We start from the raw sequence: 22,688 nt of genomic DNA, 5'->3' as shown, positions 1-22,688 counted from the left end.
TCAACTAGAACTTACACAGAGAAATGCATGCAGAAAATACGTGTCATCCTGCATGCCTGCAACCTCCCTGAGAATCTCCCCATCACAACAGATGGCCTCCAGCCAGCACTCGTCGAGGGCCAGGCAGAGTGGATGCGTGGCAGGTGTCACCACATTGGACAAAACCCTAGGCCTCAGCAGCCCCAGAGAGAGGTCAGCAGGTAAGCCAGAGCTCTGCCTTTCCCAATCACCTGGAACGCCCCCCGGGCATGTTGCCTGCTTCCTGCCCTGGCAGGACAGGGCTGTCCCAGGTGGAACAGGCTGGGAGGGAGATGTACGTGCTTTGCAGCCCAGAGAGACAGATGCCAAAGTGAGCTCCAGACCCCCCAACCCCACAATTTGGGGAGAATTCCTCAACTTCTGCAATAACAGGACACAGAACCTTCCGGGGTTGTGGCCAAGTTTAATGAGATGATGCTAGGCATAACAAACAGCAACAAATACTCCTCTCTCCGTAAAATACTATGTTAAATTTTTTTAATTTGGCACTCAGGGATAGTTATGTGATTGCATTTTTATATTTCTTCATCGGTCACTTTGAAAACAACGATACTTATACAAATTATTATATCCTCTTATCCATCATCTCCAGATGTTTTCCTTTGTTTGGTTTCTAATGGTTATTCTGAAATTGTTACTACAACTGAACTCTTTTTGTTGATTTTCAGAGGATCCTTATTTAAAAAAAAAAAAAAGACAATCTAGGAAACTTGCATGTCTCCCAAACTAAGATGCTCTGTTATTTCCAAACTCGTTGTTTGTAAATGTGTTTCTTCTCTCTAAGCTTTTCTCAAGGGGTTACGTTGTTCCAGATCTCTCCAGCATTTGGAATACAGTTGAGTTGCACACTTAACATTCTTCTTTAATTATGAAGCTGGAATAAACATTAGTAGATGCCAGATCCAACTGTGGACGGGGACGAAAGTGCACCGGCCAGCGGAGGAAGGAGCGCGGGTCCTGCTGTGGTCGTTCGCCACATGAAATAAAAATGATGGATGGTCCACATTATCATCCTTTGAAAGAAGGACACGGGAGACTGTTTCCATTTGGCAATTTCTTTGTTTACAAAAAAGGAAAGGTGGGAGAGGCCTGGGTTCCCACAGGCATATGTGGTGTTTTGCAACTTCTTTGAAAAGCTGCGAGGGAAGCAAGGCCTTTGCCAGCGGAGGGGTCCTGAGGACGGTGGTTGTGGTGGCTGTGGTGTCGCACAAAGGGCTGTAGCTGAGCCCTTTTTGCCACGCTCCGGACTGGCTCCCGGAGCTGCCTAGCGGAAGCGCATGCCTAGATGCTCAGGCTCCCAAGGAACCTTAGACCCGTCCCTGCAGCTATCGGCTGATTATTTTCACTCCTGTCAAGGTACAACGCTCTGGCGTCTCCCTGTGTCCACAGGTAGCACTCCAGGCCCCTCCCTCCCAGTTGCACCCCATCCCAGCCACACCCCTGCAGTCCAGACTCCTCCCTTTGAGCTTTAGCACCCGTGGCTCCTCTGCTGAAACAGTCTCCCCTTCCTTTCCACCGGGAGGACACTGGTCTTCCATGGGTGGCCTTCCCCTAGGTCAGCTGCAGCCCTGCGCTCCTCCCAGCTCGAAAGGTTCCACATTGCTGATAACTGCTGTGGACAGAACCACGTGCCCCAAAGTTCACAGGCAGAAGCCCTCACCCTCAATGTGACTATACCTGGAGACAGAACCTTTAAAGATATATTTATGGTTAAATGCATCAGGAGTGAGCTGCCTGGTTTCAAATGGGTCATTTGACTTCGGGGACTAAGGACACTAGCTGTGGGTTTCATTCTTTTCTTTCTTGGCATACGGGACCCAATTACTCTTATTCTCACATTACTCTCAAAGACCACTACCCCGTGCCCCAGTCCAGATCCCAGTGGGGGTGACTCAGGCCTTGCAAATCCAATTATCTCCTCTGGCCATGGATGGGTCCAGGAGAGGGAGAGGTGACCCAGTCAGAATCCACAAGAAGCCAAGAGACTCTGGGCTTCAAGGGAAGCGATTCTTGCCCTGGGGAAGCCCAAAGTGGGAGGAAGCTGGGTCTCTGACCCAAGGCCGCTGGGGGACAGGCCTGTGCAAATAGCAGTGACAGAGTGGCAGTGACTAATTCCTGGTCAAACCACACAAAAAGGCAGAATAACTTCTGAGTAGGATGCGCCTCTATTTTTTCTTTCCTTTTGCTTTCTTTTATTTTTTTTTTTTCCCTCTTTCTTTAAGGCAGTTTAGATTGGCTTTTCTGTCAGTAGCGCCCGAAAGCGCACGGGGGAGTTTGCATCATTGTCCCCATGATTCGCCCCCACCACACTCTGCGTAGGCGGATCTGCCCCTAGCCCGCCACCATGCGGACAGCATGGAGGCGTGCTTCCCGGACAAAGCTCCCGCCAGGGACCTGCCATGACCAATCCCAGCAGACTCTGCAGAGGCATTTGCTGGGATGTTCTGGTGCTTTCTTTTCTCTCTGCTCCGAGAACATTATGTCCAGACCAGAGAGGCCCCCCTGCCCTGACTTCGGAACCGAGAGGTGTGGAGCAGGAGCACGAGGGTCGGAGCCGCCCTCCGGGCTGCCCTGCCACTGACGGGCTGCCCTTGCCGAGAGACGCCTCTGTGGAGCAGGGCGTGGCTGGCTTCCGCTGCGTCAGCCAAGGCCCGCTGACGGACGCGGGACCCGGCTGTGCCCGTGAGGAGCAGGCCTTGCCCCTCACAGGACGGCCGCCTGGGTTTCTCCTCGCAGCCGGAGGAGAAAGCAAGGGGGCCAGAGCTTTTCTCAGATGCCTCCTCATCTTGGCAGAAGTCACTTTCAGAATCAACTTCACTGGCTGCGTTAGCAATCAACACTTTGCAGAAACAGGTCATAAAAAATAAATACTTGAAACTGGTCAAACATTTTCCCTCACTATTTCCAGCTCAATGTTTCCATCAGGGACAGAAAGAGCTGCCATCTTAAAATGTGCACTTACTCAAAAAAATACTACAGACTGGTGGCTTCTGAGAAATATTGGCTTTCTAAAGATGAGAAAAGAGGCCAAGAAACAAGAAAAGCCTGTTACTAAAGCTTTAGGGTAAGACAAAGTAGAAGCCGTCCCTCTTTATGGCTCCTGGGCTAATGACAGGCCTTTGGAGAGCTGCCTGGTGCCGCAGAGCCAAGCACCACACTGAGCAGAGGCTGGTTCACCACAAGAGCTACGGCTCGTGAATTAAAAAAGAAAAATAATTTGCCCAAAAATGGAATTAAAAACACCAAGGAGCTCTGGGAGGATTGACGGTGATCTGTCGAGAGGCTCCTCCAGACCGCGGGGCTGCGTGTGTGGCGGCCTGCTTCCTCTGGGGCCTGAGCTTGCCACGCTCATCCATGCAAGCACCCCAGGATGTGAGGGGAGCCCCTCTCAGATTAGTGGGCCCAACCCTCACCTGTTACAGTTGAGGAAAGGGGCTGAGACTGCCTAAGCTCACAAGTCACGTCCTGGTCAGAGGGGAGCTGAAGCCCAGAGGCCTGCCTCAAAGCACAGGGACATCCCACCACCTCCTCGTCTTCCTGTCAGGCCCCCGGGGACTGACGGTCCCCTCGCAGGTGAGCCGATGTTCTGGCTGGAGCTGTGGGGTCGAGTTCCCCGTGCAGCCCGCTGAGCAGGGAACTCTGTGCTGAGAGTATCTGAGACAGACGGAAATGCCCCCCTGACACCCCCAAGGCACCCCAAATAATCTGATTAAAATTTCTTCCATGGAAACTCAGCTTTGAGACCGGCTTCTTCGTGTCTTCTTCCTTACGCCTTCTCACACAAAATCCCGAGCCCACTGTGGAGAAGCCTGGGGCCCAGCGAGCTTCCTGGGAGGCAACAGGCTAAGTGGTTCCCGGGTGTTCTCAAGGAGGGATGGTCACTGAGGGAGGGGCACTTCATGGGCACTCGCTGCGGCAGAGCCCACCCTGCGGGGCAATGATTCTAAAGCACAGGGAGGAGGAGGCAGAGCCCAGGGCTTGGCCCTGCTCTGGTGGGAGCCTGTCCTCCCCTCTCCCTCTCTCTTTCCTAGGGTCTCAGCTCCAAGGGGCAGCAACTCAGACCCTTTCTGCCACTCATACATCCCCCCCATTCCGCATAATCCAGGGTTCCTGGAACTTGCTCTCACTCACTGGCTTAGGGTCCCAGTTCTCCTCCAAATCTCTGCAACTATTCCCAAAGGCCCCTGACATGCCGAAGCCCGGCCACATGGGCAGTCGGCTCTAGCCACAAGCCCATGGCAGCTTGTGCTGGGTCTGTTGCTCCTACCTAGCCTTATAGCAGCTTCCTCGAGGGGCCTCCAGGTTTTCTGGGCTCTGCCCTCTGAGACCACTGTCCCCATTGCTCTGATCCTCAGAGACGATCCTTGATAGCCAGTTTCTGAGATGGCTGATGCCTTCCTCCCTGTGTGTGACAGCTGGTCACCTGAGCCGGTGTTCCCTGCCACAGAGCTCTGAGTCCAACTGTTTTGACTCATGGTCCTGCCTGCACCCCCAGGAACCAGCCACACATCTGTGCAGGGGCCTGGAGAAAAGCCCACGAGACAGACCCCTTGCCATGCCCAGTGTATCCCCCACCAGGGAGGCCTTGTCCCTGGAATGAGCTCACCATACCTGCCTCCTTCCTCCCTTAATGCACTCCCAGGAGGTGGCAAGGGGACTCTGAGGGGGCCTTCCACTAGACAGCCAGCTGTGTGGCCCCCAGCTCTGGGCACAGTTCAGTCTCCAACATGCGCCCCACAGGACTGCTTTGCTAGCTATTTCCACAAAGGGTGTCTCCACTCACTAGAACAATGTGCAGGGGAGGCCTAGAGAACTGGGCCAAGAAGGCATGTGGGAGGTGGTGTCCAGAGGGCCTGGGGGCCACCTGGGCAGCTCCAGAGAGTAAGTGTGGTGACAGGAAGACTTTTTCTAGAAGATGGCCCTGCACCCAATTGGAGTGCAGCTCATTTCTCAGCTCTGTGTGTACCAGGGGACATTATTCTTTATGTCTTTAAATTAAATCTAACATGCACCAAGACTCCATCCCACCAACAGGCAAGAAATTCATCATCAATATTGGGATTCCCTCCCCACGTGCCCTGCAACGATTTTAGGGGCCTTAGGTGGTGCAGGACAACTGAGAAACAGCCCTTTGGTGGTGAGCCCACGGGCAGTTTCTGCTGGATGCACTTCCTAGGCCGTATGCTCCTTGGATGCTGCTGGGTCCTGGGTGCTTCTTCAGGCCATAATCAGCAGGCTGAGAACCACAGAGCAGCCCATACATCTTCTGCAGGGTGGCCAGCGAGTGCTGAGCCTGGCTCCCTGCCCTGCGAGGACACTTCCAAGTCCCCACCTCAAGCTCAACTGGGAAACATGGAGACTCTCTACCAAGCCTTGTTACTTGGGTCACCCCCCAAATGCACTCTCCTTGCCCCTCCGGGGCCACTTAACATCATTCCTCCAATGGTCCCAGGCATTGGAAAACAAACCAGCAGAGGGAGCACATGCTGGCAAGTTCTGCTTTCCATTCCACCATCTAAAATACCCTTAAGCACAGGAACCCAGATGTTTGGCTACTTTGTTTGAAGAGGGAATAGTATATCAAAAATAATAAAGGATAATGAATAGCTTGATAAATTTTCCTACCATGTGTTCTGTCTTCAGTTCATGGCTCAGGCACGCCATGGCAAGAGCCCCTGCCCACAGAGCCACCAGAGGGGCCATCTCCACCTGCCCCAGCTGGTGCTCTGGTATATAAAATCAGTATGAGAAGTGTGTACTGATCATAAATACTCGAGTAGCTCTATATCCAACAGTAATAAAATTATGAATCAGTATAATCTATTGATAAGGTAGTTGTAGGGGAAGCTGATGTAAGGAAGAAAATCAGGGTACAGAGCTTGTTAAAAGAGCTTGTTAAAATCAGGGTACAGGCAGAAAAACAGAGCTGCTCCAGGTACTTCATGAGAAGGAATTTAATACAAGGACCTGATTCAAATTGTGCAAAGCTCAAGAGGAAACTTTGAGGCACCCCAAGGACGAAGGAAATCAGGAATCTACTGGTCCGAAAGGAAGGGTAGTGGGCCAGAGGGGCCGAGAGCCATGGGGGAGAGGCTGTCCTACCACAGCCAGATGCATCAGGAGCCTGGGGAACACGTCTGCGATGTCTTGAAGTCCTGAGCCAACAAGGATAAGGTGCAAACTAATACAAGAGCACTGCGCAGCCCAACCAGGGAATAGCTGTGTTATAGAAAAGTAGCTTAAAGATCCTGTTAAGATCCTTGTTTTTCAGGGTTTCATTTGGAATGTCACTGTGGATCTCAATCTTTATGGGAGCCTCAGAGATACAGGGAAAACTTACGAGCCATGGAAGAGGCTCCTGACTTAGGACGGGACGGCTGACCTGCCGCAGGAGGGTGCCCAGGGTGTGCTCCAGTCTCTGAACGCCCAGGCCAGGCCAGCACAGCCCTCTTCCTAAGTGACGCCTTTGATGTTGTCATCCCCCTGCTGACCGCCTCCCACAGCTCCCCTTGTCCTAGTGGGCCTCAGGCTTCCAAGTCCCAGTGAAGACTGAGCACATTCCAAAATCCCCTTCTCCAAAATGAACCCCATTCCAAATTCATAGAAACGGAGGAGAAAATATCTTTTTTGATATCAGATGTACTATCTCAGCTAAGAAAAAAAGAAAAGGTGAGCTGTATATGAAAGAAACAAGGAGAAACAAAGTGAAAACCCCAGAAGCTGGTGTAGCCAGTGCATCCCAGCCCTCGGGGACTGGACAAGGCAGAGTTCACGGTGCAGGGGACAGTGCCCCAGAGTACACACTGATCCTCCCCAAAACCAAACGCACAGCCAACCAGCACCGGGTGTGGGCCCAAATTCTCACCCTTGCCATGGTGCACAAACCCCCAGAAACCCAAAGCGAAAACTGATTTGAAATCAACGAGCATCATACCAACCAAGTCCAGGGGCCCATGAAACTGCCCACAGGGAGATGGCCAAGGCCAGGCACACCTAGGGGGGAAGCCCACCACCAGATGGGCTCCCAGACAAGTATGAGACAGCACATTAGGAAGCCTCGGACCTTAGCACCTGGGCAAGAGCATACCTGAGGAGGTAGGTAACAGCAACATGAAGGAGGTTTGAGACAGGTGTGTGGAATGGCAGATGTAGACGGCGGAAAGGCTAGGTGAAGAGAAAGAGGAATCAGGTGGAATCGCAGAATGGTCAAATACAGTCACTGGCTAGAAATGCCATAGATGCCCTAAAAACAGTGGGTGGGACTCAGCTGAAGAGAGAATCAATGAATTAGAAAACAGAACAAAGCAAAGAGAGCACAGAGAGATTTAAAAAATGTCAAATAAGGAGAAGGTAAGAGATGCAGAAGTTGAATGAGAAACCCCAACTCTATCTCATAATATTTCCAGAAAAGAATCAAGAGGAGAGAAAGAAAGCATCACACTGTACAGTATGTGGAATCCGTGCCTTTCCCCTCGCTGAACCAAGGCCCCTCCGGCCCAGGGCCCGTGTGGTCTGCCCTGGGGGTCCCCAGCACCTGACACGACACCAGGCACACAGCAGGCACAGCGAGCACACGAGGATGGGAAGGGGGCTCACTGGGACGCTGAAAAGCACCACGCAAGGGGCGTCTCCCAGTTTCCCAGGAATAGTCCCCTGTACAAACCTGGGCAGGGAGGTGACAAGGCTCAGACAAGCCCTCATGGTGGCATGGAAGGAGGCAGAGTAAAGAGCCCGCCTCCCTGCTGGAGAGACCATCCACGTGAGGCAGGCTAATGTTAAAGTTATTAGAAATAAGGTTATAGGTCATCATTATTACCGTCATCCCTCATTAGTGGCACGTTCTCCTTCCCTTCCACACAGGAGAGTCTGAGGAGGGACAGGGTCTTGCCCACAGTTGTGTGGCCAGCCAGGTGCGGAGCTGCCCCTGTACCAATCCCCTCAAGAGAGGTGTTGGCTCTAGTAACATTTAGTAGAACTTCAGTGGAAGTGACAAAAATAATTTATTCCTGCCCTTACTCTGAGTAGGGTGCCCACATATCTTACTTTCCAGGCCAGGACTCCTTTGGGCATCAAAGGGGCACCATTAATTCTCACTCTGGGGCCAGAACATGGACCTGGCTGCCCCGGGCAGCCCAAGCCAGAGCACAGGCCCCCGCCTCAGGCCCATGGCCATTGCACTCAACATTCTCCCATTGGGCTCAGTGGTTCCCAACCAGAATGTCATTCACAAATTTTAAAACAACTTTTAAGTAGATAAAAAAATTTAACAAATCATTCACCATCCCAAAGGCCACCATCATTTTTACATGTATGTTTCTTTTCTTTCTTCATTATTGTGAAAGAGACTCACATGGGGATATACCAATGCTAACATTTTGTGGGAAGTATATCATTTATCAGAACAATCTTATACTTCTAAGACAACTGTGGCACAGAGAAATTAAGCAACTTTTCCAAAGTAACACAGCTGGGATGGGGGTGATGGACTTGAGGGCTGGGGCCAGAGTCAACGTGATCACCTGCAATCCTATAATCACTGAGAACCCCCCAATCATGTCTTGCTGTTTTCATGTCACCATGTTTATTGTAAAGCAGGTTCACTGTGCACTGCTTACCAGCTTGCCCGAGTCTGGTGAGACAGAACATGCACACAGCAAATCACCTGACACAGACTTAGTGCAGAGAGACAGCAAGCAACAACAGGGGCCTAGGACTCATTGCCAGCCATCCCCCCGAGCTCAGGAAAGCTGCCCCGGGCAGCTGGAGCCTCTTCTGCCTGTGCCCTACTTGAACTGCAGCTGAGGGACCTGGAAAGCAGCCTGCCCCCAAGGGTAAGAGGGCTTGCTGGGCTAAAGCGTTGAAGGACAACTGGTCTCTAGGAAGGGACTGGTCCAGCCAGCCTCTCCTTTTCTCAGGATATTGCATTCTACAAGAAAGGGAGGAAAACTGGGTTGGTCCAAGGCCACTCAAAGAACCATCCTGTATTTTTGTCCTTTTTTCTTTCTTCTCCACCTCCTCTAAATGACGACTATTGGCCTCTTCAAATGTGCCAAGTGCCTGTGCATACATGTCAGTTATGTCATCTCATTTAATCCATGATGTAACACCAATTGACCATGGTTTCCAGATATAGAAATCTAGAAATCGGTCCCAAGGGCCTAAGGCCATAAAGTGAGAAAGTGGTAGAGTTGCAATCAAATCTTACCACGTCTGAAATCCCTGGTCTTTTTGCTGAACCACACTCTTTCTCAAAAGATTTTATTAAAACCCACCCATTTATGATTTTGTTTATTGTGGTAAAATACACACAACATAAAGTTAACAGTTTTAGCCATTGGAGTGTATAATTCAATAGGATTTAGTACATTTAGAATGTTGTGCAACCAGCACCTCTCCTTTAGAGTTTTAGAGCTTTTTCACTCATACCTACAAGCAGTCATGTCTATTTCCTCCCACTCCAGCCCTTGGAAGCCACTAGTCTGCTTTCTGTCTCTGTGGATTGGCCTATTTTACACATTTCATATAAATGAAATTATATAATACATGATCTTTTGTGTCTAGTTTCTTGTACTAACATAATGTTTTTGAGGATCACCCACATTGTACCCACATATCAGTACTCCATTCCTCTGTTTGAATAATATTCCATTATATGGATAGACCACATTTTTTGTTTCTTTCATCAGTTGATAGACGCTTGGGTTGTTTCCAACTTTTGGCTACTATGAATAATTCTTCTATGAACATTTATGTACAAGTTTTTGTTCAAACATCTGTTTTTAATTCTTTAGAGTATTATGAGTAGAATTGCTGGGTCACATAGTAAGTCATTTATCTTCTTGAGCCACCAAACTGTTTTCAACAGTTGTTGTACCATTTTACATTCCCACCAGTGATGTACAAGAGTTCCAATTTCTCCACATTTTTGCCAAAACTTACTATTCTCTACTTTTTAAAAAAAATAATAGCCATCCTAATGGGGTTGAAGCAGTATCTAATAGTGGTTTGATTTTTCACATGCTTATTGTCCATTTGTATATCTTCTTTGGAGAAATGTCTGTTCAAGTCCTTTGCCCATTCTTTAACTGAGTTGTTTGTCTTTCTGTTGTTGATGTGTAGAAGCTCTTTATATATTCCGGATAATAGTAGACTCTCATCAGATATATGATTTGCAAATATTGTCTTCTATTCTGTGGATTATCTTTTCACTCTCCTGATAATGCTTTCTGATGCATAAGAGCTTTGGATTTAGAAGAAGCCCAACTTGTCTGTTTTTATTCTGCTGCTTATGCTTCCATGTTATCTATAAGCAGATACAGTCAATTGATTTTTGACAAAAGTGCCAAGAAAAGTCAACAGGGAAATAACACTCTTTTCAGCATATACTAAAGTAGCCATTGTATATCCACATTAAAAAAAAAAAAGAGAGAGAGAATTTAGACACTTCTTTCTCATCCTAACACAAAAATTAATTCAAAATGGTTTGGAGGCCCAAATGTAAAATGTAAAACTTCTAAATAAAAAGTCTTTGTGATCTTGGGTTAAACAAAGATTTCTTGACATAGCAGCAAAAGCCATAATCCCTAAAGAAAAAATTAGTAAGTTGAAGTTTATGAAAATTAATAAAAAATTTCCCTGAAAAAGATATATTACTTCTTTTTGAATGAAAAGACAAGTCACAGACTGGAGGAAAATATTTGCAAATCATATGTCTGATAAAGTATTTGTGCCTAGAATATATGAAAAACTTTTACATTTTAAAAATAGTTAAGATAAACAACCCAATGAAAAATGGATAAAAGTTTTAAATACACACTTATCAAAGTTATATGAGTAAATAATGAGATGAAAGGTACTCAATGCCATTAGTTATTAGGGAAATGTAAATTAAAACCACAGTGAGGTACCACCACAAACCTTTTAAAATAGTCAAAATCCAAAGACTGCCAACACTAAATGCTGGCAAGTATATACAGAAACTAGAACCCTCATACATTGCTGGTAGGAATAAAATGCTACAGCTACTTTGGCAAAAAATTGGGTGGCTTATTAGAAAGTTAGATAGCCACTTACCATATCCTGAACAATTCTACTTCTAGGTATATACCCAAGAGGAATGAAAACATATATCCCCACAAAGACTTGTATGTGAATGATTCATAATAGCCAAAATCTGAAAACAATCTAAACATCCATCAACTCACAAAAGCATGAACAAAATATGGCATATCCATCCAATGGAATACTAGTTAACATTCTATGTTAACAACTAGTTAACAATAAGAATGAAGGTGATACTAACTGTACAGGCAAAAATGCAGATGAACTTCACAAACATACACAAAAGAAAATGTGTAATAAGATTCCATTATATGAAATTTCTAGAAACATCTGTCTATAGAGATAGCAGGTTCAGTGGTTGCCTGGGGTTTAAAATGGTAGCAGGGATTGATTGCATTTGGGCAGGAGGAAATTTCTGGGGTGATGACAATGTTCTAAAACTGAATTGTGATGGTTGCACAAGTGTATAAAATTAACTAAAGGTCATTGAATGTACATTTTCAATTGGATGAATTTTATGGTATGGATATTATACCTCAATGAAGATGCTAAAAGACTGTAACATAGTTTTAAGAATTATCATTTTAATTGCTAGATAATATTCCATCAAATGGATATGTTACATTATACTAAGCAACTATTGAATAACTATTGAATAATGAGATTTTTTTCCAAACTTTCATTATTTTAAATGCTTCAACCAATATGTTTGTTTGTAATGCTTTTATGCAAATCCGTTTTTTAATGATTTCTTTAGGGTTGATTCTCAGAAATATAGTAGGAAGGGATGTCCATTGCCATGACTCATTACCCAGTTGTCCTCTGCTTTCTTTAACATTACATAAGGTTAAAATCGAGCAATCCAGCAATGGGTTGAAACACATAGGTTAAAAATCAAGGGGTTCAGAAAGGTACTCCTCAACAAACAAACCTGCTTAGTCATCTTTGGAGGATTATTAAAAAAAACTCATTATAAAAACTGCGAAAATAAAAGGGGAGAGTGAATCAAAAATTTATCCTGCTTCTTCTGTAAAAAAAACTATATATTTGGGGGTCACAAAATCCATGATTCCAGCAAGTGAACGCCTAAAGTAAACAAATAGAGTAATTCTAGCTAGTCCATGCAGAGGAAAAATATAGAATATTGTCATTTTATGACCCCCTAAGTTACTATACCGATTAGTCTTTACTTTTCATAAAAGGAATGGTCCTGGGGCAGGTGTTAATACTAAAAATAGGGGACAGGGGCAACACCCCAAGTCCACTGGGTGGAGATCTCTGCAGAGAAGACTCCAGGGCGCTTAGCTGGATGGCCAAGGACAAGCCATCGGCTTAGCAAAAGTCCTCACTCCTCACGGGGAAGGGCCAGAGCCCCCAGTGAACGCCCACAGTGAACAGCTTGGGCAGCACCAGGTCCCCTAGCTGACTGAGCCATCCCTGAGCGCATCCCGCCTCCCGGGGAAGGAGGGGAAGACCCAGGAAGGACTCGGGAGGTCAGAAGGGCTCACGTGTCTCCTGAGCAGTGTGATCTTGTGCAGGAGAGAGCGAGGTGTCATCCAAAGAGAAGAGAGCGGTGGCTGGGCAGCCCAGAGCTCCGGGCCAGGCCCTCTGCCCCTTCCTGACCCTGCCATCTCCCTCATACATGCAGCACACCACACACGCGGGTGCATGCCAGCACACGCGTGCCAAGCAACCGGCCTAGGACTACTGCTTCTGCGAGATTTACAAATTTACAAATGCCCTTACTACGAGGAAGCAAGAATAACATCTCCTGGTTCTTAGCTACAGAGGGAGCCCCCTACCACTTTACACCAATGCGTTACTCGCTTACACCAATGCATTACTCGTCCCCCTTGTGTGTATGTATTTAAAACTCAAAGCACTTCTCAGGAATCACTTTTGTCGCCTTCACCTACAAAGTTGGGGGGCTGAGCCCCCTAGAAGCCAGCAGTCGCACAAGTGGGTCAGGTCGGGCCTTCCTGGGGGCAGACCCCACCAGACTCTGTCCTTGGGATGCGGTTCTAGCGCCCGGCCCCCACTGTCGCCGCGCGGCCCCTCTCCGTGGTGCACGCAGCGAGTGCACGCCCAGGCATCTGGCGCGCGCGGTGAGCGTGGAGGCGCCGCGCGTCCTCGCCCGGGAGCGTGCGGCGGCGGGACTGCGGGGCGCGCGGGCCACCTGGAGGGGTCTAGGGGCGCCGGCCCTGGGTCGCCGCGCCTACTCTCCACGGTCCAGTCTATTCCTATCCTCCTTCCCCGTCTCCCCGTCGCCCACGGCCTGGGTCCCCTGCAGGAATCCCGCACTCCCAGTCCCACTCACGCCCCGCAGGCTCTGTGCCGGGGCCGGCGGCGACTTCCCCAAACGTCTGCCTGCCCCGAGGGCACCCCGACCTGACCGAGCTGCCCGGCTAGGGCTCAGGCCCGGGACAGGTGTCCTCGGCTCGGCCCGGCTACCTGGGAAGTGCGCGCGCGCCCCCTGCCGGCCAGTCCGGGACCTGCGGCAGCCGCGGAGGGCGCTCGGGCGTGTTAGGGGCGCAGCTGGGGGACCCCGTCCTCCTGACCGCCGCAGAGCAAGTGCCTCGCAGACCGTGCTTCCTTGTAGGTGTCTTCGTTGGAATATACAATTTTAGCATTATGGCCATTCTTGAAAGCACAAAAAAAGAGGAATATGTCCCACCACTCTAACACAACTGCAATGACCATGTTGTGTTTTTCTCCCAGATCTTTCTTCTGTCTTTGTGCTTCCACACAGGGGCAATAATGATGACCGCGTAGTCCAGGAGCCTGCACAGTTTTTCTGGAAAAGGCCATGTAGTAAATGTTTTCGGCTCTGGGGCCCAGACAGGAGTCCCGTGGACGACACATAGGACAGACTGAGCCTGTGAGGCCCTGGGGGCCCTCGGGAACTGGCAGCCACCGGTCCCACCCGGCAGAAGATGTCATACACTTTATTCTATTTAAATCGGGGTGAGTGTGACTTCGAGCCCATGCCCTCTGGTCCTTGGTGGGTGCAGGCTCCATCAGCTTCTCCGGCCACTCCCCTGCCTGGGCCACAGGGGAGGTCCTGGGGACCCCAGGTGTTCCTCCAGTTGTGACCCTGCCTGGGCCCGGCTGTGTCACTGAGGAGCCAGGGGGCCCCGGCTGCTCAGGCCCATGGCTCACCATTGGCCCGCTGGGGTTTGGGGGGGGGTGAGGAAGATCCCAGACACACACATGTGCACATGCACTCACACACACAGGTATATGCAAGAAAATGCATGATTCTACATGCAGACCCACTGGCCCAGAGTCACCAGGTCCCTGTGGTGGCCAGGGTAAAAGAAAGAAAGAAAGGCCTCGGATGCAGCTTGTAGCAAATTCTTAAAATTTCATGTTGCCCTGGCATCCTTTTTGTGGATAGGTTTAACTTTCTCGTACCAGAGACAGGACTCAGTCACAGTTTCCAGTTCTCTGCCTCCTTCCAGTTCCTCCAGGTGGTCGACCAGATGTCTGCCTTACACGGTGGCCTCCTGGTGACCACCTCCCTGAGGGACAGCTCCATACCACCTACTGGACAACCCCGCGGACCCCACACCCTGCGAGGACTGGCAGATGTGCCTCAGTGACGCCCTCCCAGTCACGGCGTGGCTCTACGGAGCTGGGGGCTGCCTGCTCTGAACGTTCACTCAGCTAGAAACCGTGTTGGGAAACCTGCTTGGGAGACGTCCTGGACCCCCGCGGAGGCCGTGGCCGCAGGCCCCTCGCTCTCTCCCTTGCTCCCACCTGCTGCTGAGCTGAGCGTGCGCTTCCCGTCCTGCTCTCCCCTCTGCGTGGCCCCAGAGGCGTGCTGCCCTCTCCTCTCTGGCACCTGCTTCTGTCCTGTCAGTGTTTTGCTGCGCGGCCTCCTCTGTGTCTCACACGACCCGCACACCCGCAGGGACCGCACGTCTCTGCTGTCAGGACTATCCCAGGGAGCGGCTGTCTCGGTGGGATAACGGGAATGATGACGCAGGTCAGATGGAGCCACAGGGGCATCGCCAGTATAAACAAGATTCTGTGAGAGGGACACCTGGTCACCGGTGACACGTAGGCCTTAGTCTGTCCTCCAGGATAAAGAAGCATCTCATGAAAGGCACACTGGAAACATCCAGGACCAAATCCCTGGGTTAGGGCAGAGCTAGACTTTATAGCCGCTCCCGAGAGAGACCTCGAGACCAAACCGGAGACTCACAGCACAGCCCCCTCCGGGAGCGGAGGCCTCTGCTGCTGAACAATATTCCATTATGTGGATGCACCCCAGTTTGTTTATACATTGATTAATTGAAGGACATTAGGTTATTTCCATTGGGGGCAATTATGAATAAAGCTGCCATAAACATTCATGTAATAATTCATTTCCACTGGGTAAATACCTAAGGGAGATGGCCGAGTTATATACGGTAAATGCATGTTTAACTTTGCAGGCCCTGGGAGTGCCTGCTGGGAAAGACGACACGCTTCCCTGCCCTTCGCCTCCCTGCCACGGCCAGGCGTGAACGTGAACGTGGAGCATGCAAGACTCGTGGGGACATCCCCAAAGCAGCCTTGCTTTTGTCGCTCTTGCTCCTTTAGGCCTGTTCAGGGAGCAGCCGCTGGGGGAAGCCTCTGGCAGGCCCGACCACCTCTCCGGCAATTTTAAAATAGTGAAGTGTTCTACATCACTCTTAATTGTGGAAAACGATCCAAGTCAGTGTTGAGGATGTGCATGCCTGTAAGAATTCAAGTGTCCAGCTTGACTCAGAGCTGTGCACCTCCCCTCCCCAGCTGGCTGGAGCTTGGGCCCTTGGAAGAAGCTTTGGATGGGAAAAGGAAATGTAGAAGGGAAAAGCGCTCAGACCTGGGCCTATGAGCTCCCCTGGCCCATGGTGAAGGCAGACCTTGCTCTAGGGGCTTCTACTGGGTCTTCAGAGCCTATGCCTGTTACTTTGCACCCCCCTGGAGCAGGGCACAGGCTTTCTCCTTGGGAAATCACTGCCCCTCCTCAGCCCCTAAAAATCCTGGCCACCTACAGCGTCTCCTTGCTCAGACCCACTTATCCTGCTGACTGGCTACAAAGGACAGTTCGGGATTTCAGACACCCCTATCTGGCTCTCTCCTGTGTTTGTGATAGGCAGCCACAGATCTCCTCATGTGAACATCATGCACAGCCTCAGCTACACGGAGTTGGCATTATTTACTTACGTGTTTGTCTTTGCCGCAAGACTTTTGAGGGTGAGAAACAAATCATGTCTGTTTTTATAACACTCTCAGAATCTTGCATCATGCCTGGCACTTAGTAAAGTGTAGGCGACTGGTTGAGAAAGTAATTAATAAACAAATGTGCACAACACCAAATGAAGTTTAAGTCACAGACCAGCCCTGTAAGAAACTCAACCATTGTTGGATAAACCACTGTGCCCCTGGAGAAGGAAGGTATACACTAAGAAGCTGACTTTGTAAACACAGTCTCAACCTTCTAATACCATTAGCTGACATCCAAATAGACCTTCTGACTTCACCTCTCAAATAGGAGCACCATGTAAGATCAGCTGGCAAGGGTATGACTGTGTGTTCTTTGGTCACCTGACCTCCTCCAAATCCTTCCAGGTGAAATCATGGCCTGTAGACCTGGCCAGGGGTCAAGCCAACCTTGACCAGAAAAGGCAGCCTGTCAGTGGACTCAGCCCCACAGGAGGTGGGGCTGCACTTAACCTGGTTGCCTTGGGCACTTCTATTTGGTGAACCCTCCAGAGCCCAGCCCTGGGGAGTCTCACTCGCCCATGTCCTGGTGTCCCCACCACATGGGTGAGTGGTCCCACCTAATCGTGTGGTCAGGCAAGTCTCTGCTAAGTACCACCCGCTGCCTCCTCTAGGATCAAGTTCTGCTGCTCCAGTTCCAGACAAAGGCTGGATGATGCTTAAAATGAGCCGCAGCAGTGTGGGGGTTCACCTCAGCCCTGTCCACTGCAGCCAGCACAGCACCCAACCCTTACTTAGACAAGTGTGCTGACCCCCGTCCTAGGCGATCACTACTACAGAGGAGAACTAGTCACTTTTGGGAAACTGGTATTGTTGCAGCAAGGTGTACAGCTAGTGTTACAGCTCTTGACCGTGGGGCACAGGAAGAGGCAGAGAACAGTCTTAATTCTTCCAGCAGGCTCAGCACACCTAGTGTTACAGCTCTCTTCCTGTCTTCTGATCTTCTGAACCACCTTCTTTGGTCTCCTTCTGCTTTTATACCCTTGGTAGGGCTCAAAAAGCATCCAATCAACTATAAGCTTTAACATCCAATCAGCAGCAAGCTTTAACATCCAATAACAGTGGGATTCAAAAATTACCCAATCAGGATCATGCAAGCAGGCAGCCTGAAACAGGCAGGCAGCACGCTCCGGGCCATTCTGGTACTCTGGGCCCAGCCGGGAGGCTCGCAGGGCTGGGTGGCTCTCTGCTGTGGGGCCCAGGCAGCTCTCCATGTCAGTATCAATTTTTCAGAGTTTTAGGTGGTAGACATCCACAAATCCTGTCCATCAATCTAGTGGGGACTGTAAATAGACTTCACTCCATTAATAATTTTTAAAGATAACTATATCTAGATATTAGTAAGTAAAGATTCCTTGCCAGGCATCATTCTAATCACTTCACATGTATTAACTCATTTAAGTCTCACCACGATCTTGGCACGTAAGCACAATTACTTTTCCTATTTGACAAATGGGAGAACTGGGGACTGGAGAAGTGAAGTACCTTGTCACTGTCCTAGACTGACACAGGGCAGAGCCTAGATTTGGAGCCAAACAACATGGCTCTGGCATCCACATTCCTGATCATTAAATCAAGTTAATATTTTGCATTTCACTGGCTCTCCACGCCTAAGCTAGCGACTAACACATGCAGCCCTGGTGTTTGCAAATGAAGCCTGTCAGTGCGACCCGCTGTAGTAAGCAGTGCTACCACCAGGGGGCGGCGCTGCCCCGCGGCGTCTCGGCCGCCCCCCCATTTGGTAGGACTCGGCACCGACCATCCAAGTCCGCTGGAGTCTACTGAAGCACATTCTCCCCATTTCCCCATGCCTGTCTCCTGACCGTGGCCAAGCCACGACCCTTTCTGCTCCCGAGCTGCGCGACCCGTGGAGCGGCCGGCCCGGCCGGCTGGCAAGGGAGCCCGGAGCAGAGACAGCCGGTCCGCGCCGGCCTGCCCTGGGGGGCCGCGGCCGCCTCCAGCCCCCGCTTCCAAGCAGCGACGGTCACCTCGCTCCTCTGGCCCTTCGACGACATAGGCACTGCCGTTGCAGCTCCCGCTCGTTAATCATAAGCCAGCTCCCGTGGCGCCAGGGTGAGGCTGTCTGCAGACTCGTCAACTCTGCGTACACAGGGTGGCTCACGTGACTTCATCTTTGGGGCCTACGACCTGGCCCAGCCGGCAGGAAGGATGCTTCGACCAACGCCCGCCGAAATTCCAGAGGGGAGCTTGAAGCTACGGCTAACATGTAAGTGCATGCATTGCACTCGGCAAACAGTAGGCGCTCAGCCAGTGTCTGCTTTACTGTCCAGATCCGTTCAATACAGTGCCAGAATCCAGGACGCTTGGTTTGGCCTGTGAAGCCACGAAGTCTCCCCGAGCAGGAGGCACTTTCCCTGCATCCACCCTACGCTGATTCAGGCAGGTAACAGGGCTCCCTCTGATCTTTGCGCGAAAGGAGATGCCTTGATTGACATTTCCCCACCTCTACCTTCCCTGCCCTCAACCACAAGCCAAACAGCTTCATTTCAGTGCTGAGCCAGTCCCTGCAAGGAGACAGCCTTGGGCTGTCCATGCAGTGGAGCCGGCAAGCAAGTGATGGGTGACAGGTGTCAGGTGTGAACCTGCCCAGGTGACCTTGGAGCCGAAACCCGGCTTCTTTACATGTCAGTCTGGAAAACATTCCCAGTGAAAAGTGGATGCTTGGAACTCCACCAGCCTTTAAGGATAAAATGAAACCACATTATAGATACAAAAAAAGTGTGCAAATTATAAGTGAACAGCTCAGTTAATTTGCAGAGTGAACACACCCAAATGAAAAACCAGAACAGAGAGGCTTCAAAAGCCCCTCTCTAGAGTCCTCTCAAATACCACCTTCTCTTTCCTCCCCAAAGTCTGCCATTCTACCCTCTACTGCCTTAGGTTAGTTTTGTCTGATTGTGATATTTACATTAATATGAATGAAATTATATAGTAAGTGCTTTTTTAGCATCTGGCTTTTTTGGCTCATGGTTATGTCTAAGTTCCTTCTGTGTTGTTGTGGGTAGCAACTGATAGCACCTAGACAACCAGGTCTCAGCCCAGTCCTTGTTAAGTGTCCCTCAGACATTTCCGAGCCTTCTCCAAGGTGTGCTTCACACGTGCTTGCCAACAGGAAGTCTGTCTGAGGAATCACGTGGCACCAAAACACCACAGTGCTTCCAGTGCTGTGTCCCCCATCACTTGGGCTGCACAGGGCAGGAGGTAATGAAGCTCGCTGCTACTGACTCAGTCCAAGCTACCTTCTGTTATTGGTTTGAGACCTTTCCTTATTTCTAGTGTAAGCATTTTTAGTGCTATAAAGTTCCCTCTCAGCACTGCATTAGCTGCATCCCATGCATTTTGATGTTTTATTATCTATAGAATTCATTCAGTTCTATGTATTTTTTTAAATTTCCTTTGAGACTTCCTCTTTGAACCATGGATTATATAGAAGAGTGTTTAATTTCCATGTTTAGAATTTTTTTCTCGACATTCTGTTATTAATTTCAAATTTGGAATTTCCATTATAATCAGAGAACATGCTCTGTATATCAGTTCTTTTAAATTTGTTGATATTTGTTTTATGGCTGAGAACATGATCTTGGTGAATGTTCCATGGGTACTTTAAAAATGCATAATTCTGCTATTATTGTGTGGAGCATTCCATATATCAGATTCTGTTTGTTACTTGTTTTGTTCAGTTTTTCTACATCTTTTTTGATATTCTATCTAGGAATTTGTCATAGTCTATTTGGGTTGCTATAACAAAAATATCATAGACTTATTTAAAAAACAAACTTTTGTTTCCCACAGTTCTAGAGGTTGGGAAGTTCAAGATCAAGGTGCCAGCAGACATGGCTTCTGGTGAGTGCCCATTCCTCATAGATGGTGACTTCTAGCTGTATCCTCACATTGTGGAAGGGGCAAACAGGCTCCCCTGGGCCTCTTTTATAAGGGCGCTAATCCCAGTCATAAGGGCAGGGCCTCTCAAAGGCCCCACCTCTTAGTACCATCACATTGGGCGTTAGGTTTCAACACATGAATTTTAGGGGAACACAAAAATTCAAACCATGGCATTCCACTCCTGAGTCTCCCAAATTTATGTCCTCCTCACATGAAAAATATATTCATTCCAACCCAATAGCCCCAAAAGTCTTAACTAATTCCAGCACCAACCAAAGTCAAAAGTCCAGTGTCATCTATGAATATTATCTAAATCAGAGATGGCTGAGACTTAAAGGTATGTTTCATCTTGAGGCACGCTGCTCTCCAGCTGTGAACCTCTGAAACCAAACAAGTTATATACTTCCAAAATACAGTGGAGGGACAGGCATAGGATAGACATACCCAGTTCAAAAGGGAAAAATAGGGAAGTAAAAAGGGGTAAGAGTTTCCAAATTAAATATGAAATCTAACAAGGCAAATGACATTAAATTTTAAGGCTTGAGAATAATCTTTAACTTGATATCCACCTTTTGGACACACTGGGCCAAGGTTGGCCCTCCAAGACCTTGAGCAGCCCCATTCCCATGGCTTTGCTGAGCACAGCCCACATGGCAGTTTTCATGAGGTGCAGTCACATGCCTGGGGTTCTCCCAGGCTAGAGTTACATGCTGGTGGCTGTATCTGTCTGGGATTGCTGAAACCTCACCAGAATGTCCTTTCTTGTCTATATTTCTATCAGTGTTCTGTTCATAATCACTTAGATATTATGTAAGACAACTGAGGCTTTCTCTATGGCTCTCTTCCGTGCCTTCACCAGATTATCCTCAATGGTCCATTAACAGCAATGTAGCCTTTTTTAGCATGCACCTCAAAATTCTTCCCACCTCTAAACATTACCCAGTTCCAAAGCTGCTTCCACATTTTAAGATATTTCTTATATAATACCCACACTCCTTACACCAATTTTTGTCTTAGTGCCTTTTGGCTGCTATTACAAATATATCATGGATGAGTTGGCTTATAGAAAATAAGCTCCCTCCACTGCCCAAAACAGTTCTGGAAGCTGAGAAATCTAAGGTCAAGACACTAGCAGATTCAGAGTCTGATAAGGGGCCATTCCTCATAGATGATGCCTTCTAGTTGTGACCTCACACTGTGTAAGGGGCAAACTCCCTTGGGCTTCTTATCAAGGAACTAATCTCATTTATGATGGCTCCAACCTCATGACCTAGTCACCTCCCCAAGGCCCCCGCTGTTAGTACCATCACATTGGGGATTAGGTTTCAACATATGAATTTGGGGGAGGGCACAAATATTTAAACCAAAACATAGTTTTATCAGTTGATGAGAGGGAAATGTTAAATTCTCAGTTATAACCGTAGATTTACCTATTTCTGCTTTCACCTCTATCAGGTTTTAATTTATGTACAGTAAGTCTTCACTTAATGTCATCTATAGGTTCTTGAAAACTGTGGCTTTACAGAAAATGGTATATGAACCAACCATTTTTTCCTCATCAGTGTTATAAAGAAATGATGATATTCTAGGATCTGCTGTAGGTTATTTCACTGTTTCCAAGAACCAATCAATGCTGTTAAGGACGGACTAATTTTATAAAGGCTCTGTTTGTTTTATGAGCATACATTTAGGATCTTTAAGTCTTTCTGTTGATCTTTTTTTCATTGCATAATGTCCCTTTTCAACTCTAGTAATTTTCCTTGCTCTAAGTCCACTTTATCTAGTGTTAATATACTGACTCTTGATTTTTTGATTAATGTTTGCATGATATATCTTTTTGCATCCTTTTATTTTCAACCTATGCCACTAAATTTGAAGTTTCTTGTAAACTGCACATAATTGTGTCATCTCCCAACAAACACACAGCCTGATCTGTCTTTTGACTGATGTAGTCTGAATATTTATGTTTAGGGAATTATTAGTATGTTAGAGGTAAAATCTGACATTTTAGTTTCATTTGTCTCATTTTTGTTTTCTGTTTCTATCTACTTATCTTCCTATGGATACCTAGAATATTTTTAAAGATTTCATCTTGATTTATTTATTGAGTATATCTTTTTGTATAGTGTTTGCTCTGGTTATTACAATAAAATATATGATTTATCACTGTCTATTGACATTTTACTATTTGGGTTGAAGTGTGGACACCTCACCTCCCATTAGTTTTCTTTGTCTTACCCATCATTGTCTTGAGTATCAGTTGGTGTTATACTTTTTGTTTCAATTATCAAATGTGATTTATAATACCTGTAATGAAAAGGAGAGTCTATTATATTACCCACACTCTCCTCTTTCCATTCTTTACTTCCCTCCTAATGCTCCAAGGTTTGTTGTTGTTGTTGTTTTGTTTTTATCATTTCCTTTCTGTTTGG

General features: G+C 48.1%; 1 long non-coding RNA gene across 1 annotated transcript; it reads left to right on the top strand.

The window, feature by feature from the left end:
• Positions 1-114: 114 nt before the first annotated feature.
• LOC142872852 (uncharacterized) lies at positions 115-1,069 on the top strand. The gene is made up of 2 exons (XR_012920939.1): positions 115-200; positions 824-1,069. It is a non-coding gene; the product is annotated as an uncharacterized LOC142872852 (long non-coding RNA).
• The last annotated feature ends 21,619 nt before the right edge of the window (positions 1,070-22,688 follow it).

The sequence above is a fragment of the Microcebus murinus genome, chromosome 9 (assembly GCF_040939455.1).
Source record: "Microcebus murinus isolate Inina chromosome 9, M.murinus_Inina_mat1.0, whole genome shotgun sequence".
Taxonomy (NCBI): domain Eukaryota; kingdom Metazoa; phylum Chordata; class Mammalia; order Primates; family Cheirogaleidae; genus Microcebus; species Microcebus murinus.
The sequence above is the reverse complement of the archived record's forward strand: the minus strand, read 5'-3'. Positions and strand labels throughout refer to the sequence as shown.